Consider the following 20,246-nt stretch of genomic DNA (forward strand, 5'->3'; position numbering starts at 1 on the left):
TCTCTCTCTCTCTCTCTCTCTCTCTCTCTCTCTCTCTCTCTCTCTCTCTCTCTCTCTCTCTGTGATCTTCATTTTCACTTCGGATATAAGTGTAAGTGGATATAATTGCAAACACGTGTGTTGACTTTTTTTCTGTTTATGTACATTATCTCCTTTTTTCACCAACTTCCTCCCCCACCCCAGCATGTGCAGTTTTAGCAATCACACTCCTATTTATTTCAAATTTGCTGCATCATTCTCATTCCCAGGAAAGAGAACCTGGGGTCTATATTCCCGTTCCACGTGTGTTCCCTCTCTTGCTATTACCCTCACATTCAGCTTGGTGACACTGTCCTGGGAAAGGTTACCAGTCACCCACACAGACACTGAAATGCCTTTCTATTGGTCTTCTTATATCACTGCAATAGGCAGCTTGTGGGTGTGGGTGTTGAATCATTTCCTCCTCAGGGCTGTCTCCTCTCTCAATGTCTACAATACTGTTTCATACCCCCATACCTATATTGTTCACCCTCTGACCTTTCCTTTTATATCATGCATGCTAAATGCATAGAGAGATATAAAGGTACTAAATGACAGCTTTCTTATATTTGAAAATCAGATCAACGCGAATCGGTTTGTCAGCTAGATTGAAGGCAAAAGCACAGCCAGTTACTGATGAGACTTGAAAGAAACTCATGATAGATAAAGCCAGCTGCGGACTTCAGGGAAGAGCTGTCTCCAAGGTCAGGTAGCAGCTGTAAATGCCATAATGGCCCCCTCTTCGAGTGGCTATTGCTTTCTGTCTAATAACACCCTAGAACTGCTTTGCTATTTCCACCTAGAAATTGGATACCCTGTTGCTAAACTGCCCTTAACTCATAGCAGCACCTAATCCCTAATTAATCCTCACTTCCACTAATCCCTCCAAAGAGCAAGCAATTCAGGACTGATCCCTGCCTCCCCAAGGACTGCAGTTCATCTCTCTCTCTCTCTCTCTCTCTCTCTCTCTCTCTCTCTCCCCCCCCCGATTATTCCACCTTGTTGTTAAGACCCATCTTCTGCCCCCTCTGCAGTGCTTTGTGGCTGCACCAGATCAAAACATAGGACTACAGGCTAGTCATACACATATATGTACATAGACATGCATATACAGATATCTATGGTTTTCATCTTAAAACATGCTCACCATGTCTCTAAAACATATTCTTGACAAACAGGCATAATCAAAAACCGTTACTCTTTCTAAGCACATGTGAATTGTTCATTATATCTCAAGCCCTTTAAATTACATTTACTATATGTAAGCATATAATGTATATACATCTGTATATTAATGAGAGATGCATGCATACATGCATAAATATGTCCATGCATACATATAAAATATTCATTGAGATTATCATATTTTAAGCATTCATTTGATTTGATTTAAATGATCATATAATACAGTTCTACCTATATAGATAATAAATTTCTTTTTATTGTATAGTGTCTGAAGTATTTAGAATTATATCAGCTGAATGTGCATTAAAATTATTGACTTTCAATAAAAATGAATTTAATAGTTTCTTACTCTTAGTAATGCTCATTGGCTTCTTTCTGTAACTATTAAATCAAGTAAGTATATTGCATAGGTTTAAATACAACATTACTCTAAAAACTACACAATATAACAATACGTTAATCCTACTAGATGGATAAGAAAAATGTGCTCGTCTCACAGTGAAAAAAAAAATCTAAGAGACCACACGTTAGAGAGGCAGCATTGCATTAACTTGGAGACAAAGTTCACCTTCATACAGAGACACCCAGAATGAGGAATGACGGAGAGCATCTGGTGTTTCAAATCAAATCGCATTCCATTATCATCTTCTGATAGCTGGCATTCAAAGACTTAGAAAATTCTAGACTTTCCTGAAAGGTAAAATTATGTTATGTTGTTGATCATACATTCTGAATAAAAGAAAGTGGAGAGGTTGTTTTTACAGAGTCTCTTTAAGAACATGTTTGAGAAAGTCTATACAGACAGGATGCTGCCTCTGTTTATGATCCAATTATTAGGAAGCATAATAAAAGCATATGGGATGATATAAGATATTTGATATTCCTTCCAATTTAAAATTTTATTGTGGTGACTCCACATATTTTACTGCCTATAAACATTTCACTGCATATAGATATTTTTCTAATATACCCTCAATATGAATGTACAATATGAATGTACAACTTTAGATACTGGTTAAAAGTTACACCAAGAGGCCATTTTAATTTTCACCATAATTGTATTGCAAATCTATGTATGCTTTCAGTCTAATCACTATGCAAGGAGAGGTTAAGGCACATCTATTCAACTGTTATCTTGTTGAACCCAGCTATGACTTTGCGGGGAGCCTTGTCAGTTTTCATAATACAAATTAATTTTTAAGCACACAGTAATATTTAAGAAAGACAGAAAATTGGAACAGATTTCTAAAGCTTATCGTGTGAAAATCTCAATCATGTGTCTTGAGTCTTCATGAATTATATTCATTTACATTTTACTGAAGCTATCTCTCTAAGGCTTGAAAGTTAAAGCTGTAGGAAGTGAATTTCTCTACTTCCAAACAGCAGTTACATCTTCAAGTGCATCTCATACAACATTTCATTTAGGAAATATTTACAAATATTAATTCCTTCTAGATTTATATACATTTATGTGTGTGTATGGTATGAGTCTGTTTGTATAATGTTCATTGAAAAAAAATGCAACTAAGTACAAGAAGATGTTGGAAACTATTAAAGAATCTTTCAGGGGCTGTAGAGTAAAACTCTCTTTCCAGTGTTTGTTTTTTGAAATTCTCCACACCTGTTCATACACATTCACATACACACGGACACACACATAGAAATGACACACATGTAGTGCATGCATGCATGAACCTATATGTACACATGAACATGCACGGTGTATGCACACACACACACACACACACACACACCCTAACTCCATACACTGTCTTCACGGGCCCTGGTCATTTCCTTTCCACTCTCTCCACTTCCTTCTCATCTAAACACACCACATAGTAGCCTTCATGTCTGAATGTTTTGCTCATAGTTCACCTTCAGCTTTACACTTTTTCAATTACTCCAATATACAAGCGCTATCTTTAATGATTTTTTGACTCCTAAAGTTCCCATATTTATGTTGATGGATTGGTATGCGATTATCTTTGTGTAAGTCTTTCTTCCTTAAAACATCACCCTTCTAGATGGCATGACTACATAGGAACAATGCCAATGGGAAGTCTGTGTTGAATGTTGGTTCTGAGCCATTAAGGAATGTATCATACTGGTAAATGCAAATTCAGAAGAGCCTATTCCCCAGGTTGCAGAAAAATATTCTCTTGTATTTTTTTATCTATTCAATATTTTAAATAGAAGAAGTATGGCTGCATTTAGAAGAGTAAACATACTTTATACAGCCTATTAATTTATCATAACATCATTTTTAAATGCCCTAAAAAACAGAAAATATGAAATTTGACCAAATGACTAGATAACCCATGTCCCGGAATCTAGACTTCAGAACGGCTTCCTGCATGCAGTTATTTTAGGTAAAATCATCTATGACCTCCATTAAACAGGCAACATCTAAAGAACAAATTACAATATTGTGTAAATATATCAGTATGGATGACACTTAAAGATTTGTTTCATTTTTAACTATGTCTGTCTGTCTCTCTGAAGGAATATATGCATGAGAGCAGGTGCCCATGATGACCAGAATAGGAAGCCAGACCATGCAGAACTGGGGTTACAGATATGTGTGAGCCTCTGCCTAGCCTGGACACTGAGAACCCAACTTGTCTCCTCTGAAAGGGCAATTCATGCCACAAACTGCTGAGCCATTTCTCCAGCCCCACCAATACTATCTAATCTTAATGAAAACCTACAAAATAGAACAAATACCAATCATCTTATATATAGTTGAGACAATTAGTCAAAGAAAGGAAAATTACATTTAATCTCTCTCTGTACATTGGTTATGGCAACATAAATGTTAGAATACTATGAGATCACTTTGTATCTCCTTATCATGACTGTTGCTATATCTGTTTGCAAAGCCCTGGTTTATACTTGTGGTTCCAGGAAAATGATTAATAGAGTCCTTTTCCTACTGTTAAAACTATTCAGTCTTGCATGAAAAAAAAATTGACCATATGAATCATGAGACATCCACCAGGAAGTAAAAGTTATGCTTAGAGGGAGATTTGCTGGCCCCAGCAAGACTTCAAGGCATTTATCTTGATTGATGCTCATGGGCTTGCCTTGTACCCAGCAGGTTATTTTCAACTTCAGTGAGTGCCATTGGGCTTATTTGAGTCTATGTGTCAGAGGATCCAATTATATCTAGTTCCTACTAAGTAGCTCTTGAAACACATATCCACTCATCTTCTGCCAGAGTTTGCTAAAAGTCCTGTTTTATGACTTTTCCTAGTGATAGTGGTTCTTTTCACCTCAATTAGAAAAAGTAACCACAGACCAAAGGAATTATTCCATTCAACTATAGCTTGATACACCAATGAGTTAAGAGGGTTTATTTACAAGGCCTGGGTGGGTACTCACTAGCATCCACAAGGATGACTTGACCAGTTGTATCATTGAAAAGTTCATTAAAGCACAGAAACTGGCTTATGAAAACCACATCACTAGTTTATCCTGCACAACTTGCAGGCATCTTCACTGAAGAGACTTCTCTATCCCAGCAACTGTTTACAAGTCCTAAAATCTTGAGGAAGTCCTAAAATTATGAGCATGCTGAGTTTTAAAATTTCCTTGTAAGTTTCATAAGCGTTCCTGCAATACGGAAGGTTGAAACCCGAAGAAACAAGTAAAGGACACTAGATCATTACAACCTATTCAAGATTTCTTAGCACTCAATCATATGACCAAAAGGCAAACCACTTTGTATCCCAACCCTATCCTGTTGCAGCTAATTCTCTTGATTTCTCGTTATACTGAAAACTTTCAACCACTTTTATGGTGTATCAGGCACTGTATGAAACAAGGCTAAAATCCACCAGTTCCAAATGCAAGTGCTGTGTATGCACTTGCTCACTGCTAGCAGCAACTATCTTTCCTCTTCCAGAGAAATGGATATCCTACAGGAGTTTGACCATGCTTGACACTTAATATTTCTTTGTACATTTATAACTTTGACTATGTGTGTGTGTGTGTGTGTGTGTGTGTGTGTGTGTGTGTGTGTATGATAATTTGTAGTTCTTGGTCTACCATGTCAAATCTTCATATTGCATATACTGAATTAGCCTTGTCATCTCTAAATACAGCTAGAACATGAAAATCCTACATTGTAAGAGGTAACAGGAGAATTAGGATACCTAGAGCTTGGTGCATAAAAATGGGCACACTTCTATCCTCACACCTCAGGCTTGTTTTTTTGCCCTGCTTGTGTATTTCTTTTGTATTTTTTTTCAAAAATTATGTGTATATGTGTGAGTCTGTGCAAGTGAGTGCAGAAGGCTATAAGGGACTTTAAAACACCTTTAGGGTTGGAGTTATCTTAAACCAACTGCCTGACACGAGTGGTGGCAACTGACCAAGGGTCCTCTGCAAGAGCACTGTGTGTTCTTCATCTCTGACCATCTGTCCAGACTCCTTGTTCGTGCATTTCAAGAAGGAAGCCACTATGTCAGCTAATATCTCATTCCTCTCATGAATTACAAGTGTGCCTTTCTTAATAAGCAGCTGTATCCCCTTTGAGAAGAATAGAATCATAATTTCCACAGACAGACTCATAGCGTAGAAGGTAGCTACCACAGATGAGGAAGCTTCCCTGCCCAGCAGCCCCATAGAGAAGTACTGAAACCTGAGTAACTGCCTTCACTCATCTTTGTTGAAATTGAAGACATCACATATTTTATGTTCCTCTTCTTGCCTACTAGTCTATCGCTATTGTGTCAATTTCCTATACTTTTAAAATATTTTTTGTTAGCTGATAACTCATTATTGGTCTTACTTACACTTGTATTTTTCATTTATTCTTTGTATTATAATTTACTCCTCAGAATAGCCATAAATACTGTCCTCTTTGAAGACAAAAGAAAACAGCTTGGTCATGATGTCCCTAGCTAGGCTACTATTCCTTAGTGCTATGGCTGCCCCATTTCTCCCCCAAACTCTATCTACCTCTTATAGTATATGTATAAATAGTTTATTAAATGATGAGCTTCTTAAAAACTAAGTAGCATGCCATCTCTCAAGATTCTGTGAAACCTTGCCTAGACCATTGTCAGTGATGTAGTGATCCAGATGTTCTACACCAGGCTGATCAGAGAAGAGTTTGCTTTTCTCTTAAGCATCAGTTCCTGGCAGCATCAAGATAGATGTGCCCTGATTAACCACTTATGAAGTGTCAGGAAAATCACCAAATGTATTTCTTTCACAGATTGCTCTATTTGGAAACTCTCAACTTCCCATTACCATGGAAACCACCAAGATTCAGCTGTGAACTATAGTTGATGATTTTTTTATTTGTCTTGTTGTATATAATTAATTTTTGTTATACCATATGTTCTTCATATACCATGATACACTGCTATAATGTGTACAAAATTACTTAATTTCTGGCTTTTAAAGGTAGAAGCTATAGAAAGGTCATGGTGGAAAATCTGAATTCTTTTTTTTAATTAGATATTTTCTTTATTTACATTTCAAATGTTATCCCCTTTCCTGGTTTCCCCTCAAAAAAAAAAAAAAACCTATCCCCTACACCTACCCCCTGCTCATCAACCCACCCACTCCCTCTTCCTGGCCTTGGCATTCCCTATACTGGGGCATAGAGCCTTCATAGGACCAAGGGCCTCTCCTCCCATTGATGACCTATAAGGCCATCCTTTGCTGCATGAGCAGCTGGAGTCATGAGTCCCTCCATGTGTACTCTTAGGGTGGTAGTTTAGTCCCTGGGAGCTCTGGGGGTACTGGTGGTTTCATATTGTTGGTCCTCTGATTGGGCTGCAAACCCCTTCAGCTCCTTGGGTCCTTTCTCTAGCTCATCCACTGGAGACCCTGTGATCAATCCTATGGTTGGCTGAGAGTATCCACCTGTGAATATGTCAGGCACTGGTAGATCCTCTCAGGAGAAAGCTTTATCAGGCTTCTGTCAGCAAGCACTTGTTGGCATCCACAATAGTGTCTGGATTTGGTTACTGTATATGAGATGGATTCCCAAGTAGGGCAATCTCTGGATAGCCTTTCCTTCAGTCTCTGTTCCACATTTTGTCTCTGTAACTCCTTCCATGGGTATTTTGTTCCCCCTTCTAAGAAGAACCTTAAGTATCCACATTTTGCTCTTCCTTCTTCTTAAGTTTCATGTGGTCTGTGAATTATATCTTGGGTATTCTGAGGTTCTGGGCTAATATCCATTTATCAGTGAGTGCATACCATCTGTCTTCTTCTGTGACTGGGTTACCTCACTTAGGATGATATTTTCTAGTTCCATCTATTTGCCTAAGAATTTCATAAATTCGTTGTTTTTAATAATTGAGTAGTACTCCATCTGGAATTTTAAAAAAAAAATAGGATAGTGAAACATTTTCTCAACAATAAAAGAACTTTTGGTGAAATCACCATCCCTGATATCAAGCTGGACTACAGAGCAATTGTGATAAAATCTTCATGGTATTGATACAGTGACAGGCAGGTAGATCATGAAGAGATAAAAATGAACCCACACACCTATGATCACTTGATTTTTGACAAAGGAGATCAAACCATCCAGTGGAAAAAAGATAGCATTTCAACAAATGGGTGCTGGTTCAATTGGTGGTTATCATGTAGAAGAATGCAAATCTGTCCATTCTTATCTCCTTGTACAAAGCTCAAGTCCAAGTGGTTCAAGGACTTTGTCTCCACATAAAACCAGTTACACTGAATCTAATAGAAAAGAAAGTGGGGAAGAGCCTCAAGCACATGGGCACAGGGGGAAATTTCCTGAATAGAACACCAATAGCTTATGTTCTAAGATCAAAAATCGACAAAATGGACCTCATAAAATTGCAAAACTCCTGTAAGGCAAAGGATGTTGTCATTAGGACAAAACAGCAACCAACAGACTGGGAAAAGATCTTAACCAATCCCACATCCTATAGAGGGCTAATATCCAATATAAACAAAGAACTCAAGAAGTTAGACTCCAGAGAACTGAATAACCCTATTAAAAATGGGGTACAGAGCTAAACAAATAATTTTCAATTGAGGAATATCGAATGGCTGAGATGCACCTAAAGAAATGTTCAATATCCTTAGTCATCAGGGAAATGCAAATCAAAACAACCCTGATATTTCACCAGTCAGAACAGATTAAGATCAAAAACACAGGTGACAGCAGATGCTGGTGAGGATGTGGAGAAAGCGGAACACTCCTCCATTGCTGGTGGGATTGCAAGCTGGTACAACCATTCTGGAAGTCATTTTGGCACTTCCTCAGAAAATTGGACATAGTACAACCTTAGGACCCAGGTATACCACTCCTGGGCATATACCCAGAATATGCTTCAACATGTAATAAGGACATGCTCTACTATGTTCATAGCAGCTTTATTTATAATAACCAGAAGCTAGAAAGAACCCACACGTCCCTCAACAGAAGAATGGATATAGAAAATGTGGTACATTTACACAATGGAGTACTACTCGGTTATTAAAAACAATGCCTTCATGAAATTCTTAGGCAAATGGATTGAACTAGAAATTATCATCCTGAATGAGGTAACCCAATCTCAAAAGAACACACATGATATGCACTCACTCATAAGTGGATATTAGCCCAAAAGCTCAAAATACCCAAGATAAAATTCAGACCACATGAAGTTCATGAAGAAGGAAGACCAAAGTGTAGATGCTCCACTCCTTCTTAGAAGGGGTAACAAAATATTCACAAGAGAATATACAGAGACAAAGTGTGGAGCCCAGACTGAAGGAAAAGCCTTCCAGAGACTACCCTACCTGGTAATTCATCCCATATACTGTCACCAAACTCAGACACTATTATGAATGCTAAGAAGTGCATGCTGACAGGAGCCTGATATAGCTGTCTCCTGAGAGGCTCTGGTGGAGCCTGACAAATACAGAGGTGGATGCTCACAGCCAACCATTGGCCTGAGCATAGGGTCCCCAATGGAGAAGTTAGAGAGAGGACTGAAGGAGCTGAAAGGGTTTACAGCCCCATAGGAAGAACAGCAAAATCAACCAACAAGAGCTCCCAGGTTCTAAACCACCAACCAAGGAGTACATATGGAGGGACCCAAGGCCCCAGCTGTACATGTAGCAGAGGATGGCTTTGTCAGGCATCAATGGAAGAAGAGGCCCTTGGTTGTGTGAAGGCTTGATGACCCAGTGTAGGGAAATGTGAGGGCGGGAGTCAGGAATGGGTAGGTGGGTTGGGACACACCCTCATAGAAGCAGGAAGGGGGATATGATAGGGAGTTTAGGGAGGATCAGGAAAGGGGATAACATTTGAAAACATTCAGTGAAAATTACTAAGCATAAAAAGGAAACAGTTGTAAGTTTATGATTTAAAATAAAGTAATGCTAAAGGAAAAAACAAATAACTTATCTCCTAATCTCTGAGTTATAAATAATAGGTTGAGGTTTAAACTCCAGTCTTTTAAAGTTCTATTATTATTATTATCATTATTATTATTATTATTTTCTTTATTTACATTTTACATTTCAAATGCTATCCCGAAAGTTCCCTATACCCCCCCCCCCGCCACTGCTCCCCTACCCACCCACTCCCACTTCTTGGCCCTGGCCTTCCCTTGTGCTGGGTCATATAAAGTTTGCAAGACCAAGGGGCCTCTCTTCGCAATGATGGTCGATTAGGCCATCTTCTGCTACATATGCAGCTAGAGACTCGAGCTCAGGGGGTACTGATTAGTTCATATTGTTTATCCTCCTATGTAGTTACAGATACCTTTAGCTCCTTGGGTACTTTCTCTAGCTCCTCCATTGGGGGCCCTGTATTCCATCCAAGAGCTGACTGTGAGCATCCACTTCTGTGTTTGCCAGGTACTGGCATAGCCTCACAAGAGGCCGCTATATCAGGGTCTCTTCAGCTGAATCTTTCTGGCATGTGCAATAGTGTCTGGGTTGGTGGCCAATGATGGGATGGATCGCCGGCTGGGGTAGTCTCTGGATAGTCGATCCTTTCATCTTAGCTCCAAAGTTTGTCTCTGTTACTCCTTTTATGGGTATTTTGTTCCTTACTCTAAGGAGGAATGAAGTATCCACACGATGGTCTTCCTTCTTGGTTTTCTTGTGTTTTGCATAATGTTTCTTGGGTATTCTAAGTTTCTAGGCTAATATCCGCTTATCAGTGAGTGCATATCTAGTGACTTCTTTTGTGATTGGGTTACCTCACTAAGGATGATATCCTCCAGATACATCCATTTGCCNAAGAATTTCATAAATTCATTGTTTTTAATAGCTGAGTANTACTCCATTGTGTAAATGTACCGCAGTTTCTGTATCCATTCCTCTATTGAGGGACATCTGGGTTCTTTCCAGCTTCTGGCTATTATAAACAAGGCTGCTATGAACATAGTGGAGCANGTGTCCTTATTACCAGTTGGAACATCTTCTGGGTATATACCCAGAAGAGGTATTGTTGGGTCCTCCGGTAGTACTATGTCCAATTTTCTGAGGAACCGCCAGACTGATTTCCAGAGTGGTTGNACAAGCTTGCAATCCCACCAGCAATGGAGGAGTAAAGTTCTGGTCCTAATATTTTTCTATGATGTCTTTTCCCTTCTGAGAAGGAGCCATGAAGGACTCTTTAGTTCTACTTGCAATTCTTAACATTACAGTGCCATAATTTTCTGATAACAGCTACAAAAATCAGCAGATTATGTTCTGACAAGAAGAAAAATGAAATTGAAATCTTAGTTTCTTCTTAGTCATTGCTTATAGTTTTTTGTTTGTTTGTTTTTCTCCAAACAGGCTGTTTCTTCCAAAAATGCCCTAAGGGCAAGTGATTTTAATCCACAGGAAAACGTTTCTTAACTTGACACACTGCTGAGCTTAATCCAGGGTTCACATTGTAGATGTAGAAAACTGATGCCCAAAATAGTCCTCTGACACTGACACATGCTCCATGTAATCCATACATACACACATCATACACAGACAATAATAATGACAAAAATAGTGACACACACACAAACACACACATACATATGACATTAAACTGTCAGCAACTATGAAGTATGTCATAATGCAGTTTGTCGCAAGGGACCAACTTGGTAGTCCATTAAAAACAACTTTTCCCATCTCTATGTGTCAATAACTTTGCTTTTATTATGGCTTCTTTTCTGTGATCAAATGGTTTATTGTAATGTTTTAGATTTTTTTCCTAGTCCTGTGCTGATTAATATATACTGCTCAACAATAATTCTGTCACAAAAGTGTTCTGCAGTTCAGTGCTACAGGAATAACACTTACTAATTGGATGACCTAATGACTGCAAAATGCCCCAGAAATAAACCAACTAGAAAAATGTAAGCTTTCACTAGACTTAAAAGATAATAAACATATGTTTCCCTCTTTTGCTTTGGATTGTTGACCTCTCCTTCTTCCAGTCTATATTGTTGTAAATGTGGCTCAGTGTTGGCTGCGATCTCTTAGTCCTCTGAGATTTACATAAAACTGAACTAAGGCTTATAACCAAGGTGTCTGGAATAGCGACATCCAGACTGTAAGACCGAAACTCGTTTAACTTTTATTCCTGCAGAACGTCTCAGTCTGCAAGGCAAGGCCCATTTTCTTAGAAATAATGCTATGGAAAACATTGAAAACTTTTTAAATTACACTTTTCTTTTAATACATTCTGTATGTTAGTGCCATGGTGCACATGTGGAGATCTGAAGACAACTTGTGGAAGTCAGTTCTTTCCATCCAACCTATGGGTGACTGGAGCTTTATCCACCGAGCCATCCCAAGACCTGTGGTCTATTTTATAAAGTTGCATTTGTCTATTTATTGTATATGATGCAAACATTCCCTATAGTTCTCGAACCAACAGCAAGCAAGCAGGATATTTCAAACTTTGCTAAAGTTTTGGGAGCTGGACTGAAGGGTATAATCATATAGCATATAATTTAAGTTTCATCGGTAATAATGAAACCCCTGAACCTTTCCCACTCCTTGTTTTATACCTTGGTGCCAAGACATAGGAGAGTGACTCATCCTTGCCTTCAGGGCCAACTCATCTCTACGGTGATTTGAGAGGCAGCAGCCCTGTTGTTTGTGGGTTGTAGTTTATTTTGTTTTCATTTGGCTCTGTTTACTTTTCAGTTGATGTTGTTTGTACTCTGCTGGTTAAACACTCACCTAAATTAGTGTTAACAGTATCTTCCTTTAAAAAAAAAAAAACAAAATGGAAAAAAAATAGAACAATAGGCAACTTACAACTGTGGTGCCTAAGGCACCAGAATAGTCATAATCATGTGGATTGTGAATGGAACTTTCTCTCTCACCTCGGTCGCTGCCACATTATTTATTTTTATTTTTGACAAGCACACAAATTTATATTTTAACAGTTAGAGTCCATCATTTCTGAATAATAAAATGCAAAGGAAATTATGGATTGCATAGCATAACTAGTATTTTGAAAAGAACCCTACACAGTTGATTAAATTTAATAGCTAGCCTTGACTGTGGACTTGTTCTGCACACTGTTGTGCTCAATGACCACCCAAATGAAGAGTGATGGTTCTGTGTTCATGTGGCAACATCATGGTAGGCAAATACTGTCACATGGACTCAACAGACTTTTGAAAGCAGGCATAAGAAAGCAAGCACACTGAAAACATAGAAAGGCCCAGGGATGTTCTGGTGGAGGCTCTTCACTTGGGAAAGCTGGGCTGGCTCCCTAAAAGTCCAGCATCTATGTGAGAGTAATCATAAAATATTTGTGTTTCTCTGGGTAACCTTAAATTGGAGAAAATGAAGGAAAAATTAGAAAGGCTGTCAAGTATTAGTCAAGTCCTGGGTGTGTGGAGCTAATTAATGCATGGGTTGTGGTGTGTGAGCCTTTGAAGCTCTCTGCTAGAGGCTATGATCTGAATCCCATTGCCCTGAGTGGTTTTAGCCACTGTTGGATATAATTTCAGCTTCTCCCCAGAGATGACAGTTCTACTGTTAATAGCATTCTAAAGATGAAACTTAGGCAGCAAGAGATTGGGTAGCTGCTTAGAGGCACTTCAGGTAAAAACCTGTGTACACCAAGAACTTCTGAACAAGCTGGAGGTTGATATCAGGATATGTTAGGACCATGGTGAACCCAGCAAACACAGGTATCTGTGCTAACCAACACCCATCAGGGACAGCAATCAGCTGAAGTAGACTGTCCAGACTGTGGGATAGGTAAATGTTCTCTAGTCTCCTTGCTGTGGAGTTTAAGATAAAAGGATAGTGTTTTTCATCTGGAAGACAGAGAAAAGAGAAATCTTTGATGCATGAAATCTTTTGCAGGAAGGACTGAGTTCTGGGGACCTGAACATGACAAAGTTGCTCTCCTGGATTTGATTAGGCACAGAGAAAGGCTGAGACCTTCACCTTCTTCTAGAAAGAGACCATGATCCCAATCTTTTTATGACCCAGTTCTAGCCAGATACCTCTGAGCCTCTTCACCATCTGTGTTCTACCTCTAACTTAAAAGAATTTAAGACTCATCCTAATGTGTTCAGATTGTTTCATTTTGTGCTAATATGTGGAATACCATGATAAACCTCTCACCAGTAAGTTTATGACTTAAATAAAACAGAAATAATCAGTACCGATTAAATGACACAAATAACCAAATAACCCAGAAGGGAATATATATATACCCTCATTTTAGCTGCAAAGTAATCATGAAAGACGTAATTTTTATTCTCTTAAACTAAGAAACAGGAGCAGAAGCAACTTAGTCAGTTCCCTTTCTAGGCTGTGCCCCACAGTTACTCATAGACTCACTGGCAGACAGGTTTAATCTTTTGGCATTGCAATATGACCTCGTCAACCACAAAGTTCATGCTTCAGAGCTGTACGCTTCTTAGCAAATATTAATGATCTCATAATGCTTAATTAAGTTCATAGTTATCCTGAAGCATATATGTCTTCCAGGCAACAGGTCAGACACTTCTATAAGTGTCTCCCTGATGAACTTCAAGGCTAGTATTTAACTAATAGATACAGAAGATGCAAGTCACCTTTTTTGTTTGGTGGATTGAAAATAGTTTTTTTTCCATAAAACATATTCTGATTACAATTTCCCATGCCTCGATTCTTCTAAAATCTTCCTTGACTGTCCACCCACCAGAATCCCACACCCCTTCTTTCTCTCTCAGTATAATATACTTGGAATCTCAGAAAATAATAAAATAATATAAGATAAAATTTAAAATAAACAAAAACCAGAATAGGATAAAACAAACAAAATACCAGGAGAATAAGAGCCAAAGAAAAAGCACAAGAAACACATATAGATACAGAGGCACACATATACATGTACCCAGAAATCCCATAAAATTATAACATGGGAAACTATTAGATAGATAGATAGATAGATAGATAGATAGATAGATAGATAGATAGATAGATAGAATGGTATGTAAATGGATATACAGGTGACAGACATAAATACATGAAAAAACTGCAATGAAAATATGAAAAAAAGTAAAGAAAAATAATACAGACAAAGCATTATGAGGCAAAGAACTTGCGATATGCTATTGAGGTCAATTGTATTGACCATCTACTGCTGGGTATGGGATCTGTATGTAAGTGAGGTTTTTATATCCAGTGAGACTCCACGGGAGTGGGGGTGGGGGGACTGGGTCCTTATGAACCACTACCAATTACATAAAGCTTCTAGATTAGGGATGGAGATTTGTGACCACTTCCTCTTTCTGCACCAGGATCCTATCATGCTTATCCCTGACATATCTGGTCTTGGGTTCTTAGACATCGAAGCAGTGTTAGGTATAGGTTCGTGTCATGATTAAATCTAATCAGCTATTGGTTAGTTACTACCACAAGCCTTATGCCATTACTGCACCAGAATATCTTGCAGGCAGGCCATTGTTGTAGATCCAAGGTCTGTAGTGTTTACATTTGTCCGTGATATGTTCTTTCTAAAATAAGAAAGAAATTGTATTAGGTATTCAATATTTGATCTCACAACAAAATTGGAGAAAGTAGGGAGAAAGTTCAGTGTTTAAAGTGCTTGTTGTATAAGTATGAAGATTTGAGTTTTTCTCCCCAGAACACAGTAGAGATCATATTTGTAACTGCAGTTCTCCTACAGAGAGATTGGAATCAGAGACAGGGGAATAAAACTCTAGAAACTTGTAAGGGAATGAGCCAGGTACACACGGTGGGAAAACATAGATGGTCTCAAACAAGGTAGAAAGACTACCAGTGTTGAGCTCTATACACAATATGCTCCACTCAGCAACCCACCCATGCATATTCACACACACACACACACACACACACACACACACACATACATGTATACACATATGTACATATCTTACACAACCTACAGAAATAAAAAAAATAAAAAAACTAAGTATTTAAATTACAGGATTACAAATCCTGTAATTACAAATGTAAATATCCTGAGAATATTAATCTAAGATATGTTACAGGGCTCAGCACATTAAGGGGTAAATGTGCTTTGACACAATGATTTCGAGTATTTGGATCTGCATGCATGCCTGTGCACATTTTCATGTATATACAGGATCACACACATGAGCATAAGCTTGTGGAGGCCAGAGGACAATCCTGCTGTTGTTCCTTGGACACTATGAACCTCTTTTATTTTGAAACAGGGTCTCTTGTTAATCTGGAACTTGCTAAGTCGGCAACGCTGGAATGCCAGTGAGCCCCAAAGATCTATCTGTCATCACTCTCCCAACGCTGGGATTAAAGCATGAGCCACCACACCACAATTTTTATATGCATTCGGATATTGAACTTAGGTCCTCATACATACAAGGCAAGGTCTTTACGAAGCAAACCCTCTCCTCAGCAGTGCTTTCAGAATTTTTAAGCTAGGATGAACTGATGGAGGCATAATTTCACTGTAAGTTAAGGGGCATCTGTGAATTTGCTGCCTACCTGTCAAATACATGAGAGTTCTTTCCTTGGAATGCCACCATCAAAAAGAAGAGGCCTCTCACTCCTAGATACTGTTTAGCATTCATTACCTCTCTTGTATATGTATCAAATGAGCAAACCCAGAGGTTTCATTGGCACTGACTCCCTTCCCATTTTTCCCTCATTTATCTATCCAATTCTAATTAGTTCTAGCTCATCTCTCTTTCTCCTTCCCTTTCTTTCTCCCTTCTCTCTTTCTCCCTGCCCCCACCTTCATCATTATCTCTGTGCATCGTTCTTAGCACTAGCTCTGCTTCCTCCTGGAAGTTCTCCCCTTTTGGTGCGTGCTCATTTTTTGCAAGTCAGGTTGAAAGAAAGGTTATGTTTTGACAGCTCTTTTTGACTCCCCAGGCTAAAGACAGCAAAGAGCCCCTCTTTTCACCCAGCAATATGTAATTGCAGTCATTATCTGGTTGCTCCCTTACTTGTGGTTTCTTTTGTTCATTTGTTTTCTGATCATGCTAGATCAGAAGTCCTGCAAGAGCAGGGGCTTAGGTCAGTAACAAACCAAATGTGATCATAATAAAGTTTAGTTTGAAGCCCAATCCACAATGAGGAACTCATACCGGGTAGCCTAACCTGGCCAAGAACTTGGGACGAGGGAGGTCATAAGTCATATGTGAGAATTACGACTATTGGTTTTCTACGTCAACATTACTATGTTGATCTAAACTGTCTTCTCATTACCTGTCCTATCCATAGATAAGTCTAGCTCTCTTCACCAGAGTGGCTTCTTTATGCAGTGGATACAGAGTCTTACAGCTGGTCTAAGCACAGAAAATAAGTGACTGGTGCAGAGTGCCCCAGTCCTAAATGGGACATCTAAATTCCAGTTCTTGAAGCTCTTGAGAGAGTATGACCTTACCTGAAACCAATGGACATGCAAGATCTAGACAGATAGAAAATAGGTAATTTTGGTAAAGACACTGTATCGGTGACATTTATCATCACAGCCACCCTTTCTGAGCACCTGCCATGCAGTAGACACTGTGTTTTCATGTCACCTCATTCAGTTCTCACTGTCACTTCTCCACCCAGCTTGAATATTCTTAGAGCTAGAGATTGGGGAGATCTGCTGAGCTGGCAAAAGATTTACTTGATTAATATTAACATTTTTAAAACACATTTTAATGAATGATGAAGGAGGAGTCAGTACATTTAAGGAGCCTTTTAAAAGACCTACGAATCATCTAACTACATCCCACATGTACATTCCACAGCTATCCTTTACTGCACATATAAGCAACTGATCTTCAGTTTCAACCCAGAAGCTCAAAGCAAAATTCCCTAAGGTACCTGCCACAAGAATCAGGAATCACAAGTTACATGCACATACCCTGAACCACTCATTGCTGGGTCTTTCACAGCTATATGAATGGCATTTTTCCATTGTTATTAAATGGACAAATATCAGTTCTCTCTGTGACTACTTATATGCTTGCCCAGACTACTTCCTAAAGTCCCATCTTTATATTATTGTTATTATTACTCCCATTTATTTTACAAAGAACTGTGGATTTCTCTCTTTCTGGTTTTCCCTGATAAGCATGCTGCTAGGTGAAATACAATGAGGCTCTTGGTGCAAATTACTGAACAGATGATGTAGCCTGACATTAGGGTCACGGGTGTTATTTGCAGTGGAAAGGTAGTTAAATTGAGACAAAAGATTGTTCAAATTAGAGAACATGCAAGTTATTGGATGGGCACAAAGGGTAAAATTATAAATGTGTTAATATGTCTTGCTACCATAATATGACTGTTGTGAATAAAATATTGAAAATCTATAATTATATTGAATATTGTAGACCCAGTAATTTTCAACTGTGTATCTGCTACTTGACTGCATTTTGAATTTTCATCCTGAAAAATCACAACAGAGAAAGGAAAAAATACTAGTCTGGCTAATTTTGTCATTGTTGCTTTTAGTCAACAAAACACCTTGATAACATTTAGGATCTCTTAAGAAAAAGAAAACTTTGCAGTCCGTTTTTTATGAAAATCACTCTGAGTCACCATAGTTCTTTCTGTTCACTTTTTCCCATCTGATTTTTGACTATAGAATGCATGCATAGCAGGTTAAGTGGTAGGAATAGGTGGTGGTTTATTGAGCACTCATAATAATATGCTTGTACTACAAAAAACTCTACACTGTGTCTATTAGATCTTATGAAATTCACTGGTTTTAAACACAAAACTCATGAAAAAGAGAGTGAATAATGAATGCAGATAGTTGTACTTATTGCTCTGAACATGAATTGTGGAAGTTTTTCATATATTAACAAGTATTTTAGGAACTAAACTCATATTCATATGCTTGTTCTACAAAAATCTCTACAATGTGTCTAATAGATGTTTAAGAAATTNACTTGTTTTACACACAAAACTCATGAAAAACAGAGTGAATCATGATGCAAATAGTTGTCCTTATTCCGTGAACAAGAATTATGCAAGATTTTCATAGAACAACCAGTATTTCAGTAACTAAACTCATATTAATATGCTTGATCTACAAAAATCTCTATAATGTGTCTAATAGATCTTTAAGAAATTACTGTATGATGATTACTGAGCTCCTGCATACAGTAAGCACCGTGTGCTTGCACGTGAGCTCCTTCAGGGCTCACATTCACTTCTCCACCCTGCTCTGATTTGAAGACACTCTCAGTGATCTCTAAATGAATAACTTGCCAGATAGCACTTGCCAGAGCAAGAACTGTAACCAAAGTCTAGTTGGAAAGGCTCCTTAGGTCAAATGACCCTTGGAGAAACTCACATACCTGTAGCCTAAGAAAACAACATGAGGTCAAATAAGTGTGCTCAGGGAAGGATATACGGACAAACTCTAAATGCTTCAAGGGTTATCATCTTCTCTCTCTCTCTCTCTCTCTCTCTCTCTCTCTCTCTCTCTCTCTCTCTCTCTTTATGTCCATGGGGAGGGAAAGGAGGGGGAGGGGAGTACATATGCTCCTGTGTACAGAGGCCAGAAGCCATCCTTATGTATCTTCCCTAATATCTATCTATCTATCTATCTATCTATCTATCTATCTATCTATCTATCTATCTACCTATCTCCCCCTCCCCCTCTCTCTATCTCTCTGTTTATTTATGTCTATGGGGAGGAGGAAGGGAGGGGAGGGAAGGAGAGGGGAGGAGAGGGAGGGAAGTCCATATGCTCAGGTTTACAGAGGTCAGAAGCCATCCTTGTGTGTCTTTATCAATCTGTCTATCACTCTCTGCTATATTTCATGAAACAAGATCTCCTCCTCCTTCCCTCCCTCCCTCTCTTATTCACTGATTCACCAAGGATACTTGTTACCTCTGCCCCTACTTCCCAGCTTTGGGATGACAAGCATACCCCATGCCTGGCTCCCATATTGGCTCTGTGGACTGAACCCAGACCCTCATGCTTGTATTCCAAGAAGTTACCTACTGAGCTTGATCAAGCTGGAATGTAAAGGCCTTTTACAGAAAATTGTGGTTCCAGGTTCTGCTTCTCTACCCAGGGTGTCCAGTACACTGGCTCGGAGAGGTCATGAAAATGACTGGAATGAGTGAAGTATGAAGTCTGTAATTCACCTCTTCCCTCCAGAGCATCAGATGCTGCTGCCCTCTAGACCATGAAGGGGTACAGCAGAGTCCTGGTCTAGTTGGCAGCAAATTATAAGGTGAGAAGGTCTTCCCCAATGATCTTTAATGAAGCAGTTTTCTGAGATGAGCTTAGCTGTTCGTAATTCTTTATTGGGATGGGTTTGTATGGAAACACTTTACTCAGGGTTAACCTAGGGTTATATAGTTTTGGGGAGGGGCATGAGAATATCCAGGGAGGGAAAGGTCAATGACTGAAAGATAAGATACTGAGATGCCTCATTAACATGGAGAGGCAGTTCAGCTGCTGTGCTAAGTGTATTAACTACTTGTGACCACCTGATTGGGGAGTCTCCGGGCTATGTGCTCCATGGCAGGTACAGAAACAGGGAGAGAGGTGGCACCACTCCTGCCATATCAAGTTTTAAGATTTGGGGGGTTTGATCATTGTACTGGATAGCTTTGTGTCAACTTGA

Source organism: Mus pahari, chromosome 16, assembly GCF_900095145.1.
Source record: "Mus pahari chromosome 16, PAHARI_EIJ_v1.1, whole genome shotgun sequence".
NCBI classification, from domain to species: domain Eukaryota; kingdom Metazoa; phylum Chordata; class Mammalia; order Rodentia; family Muridae; genus Mus; species Mus pahari.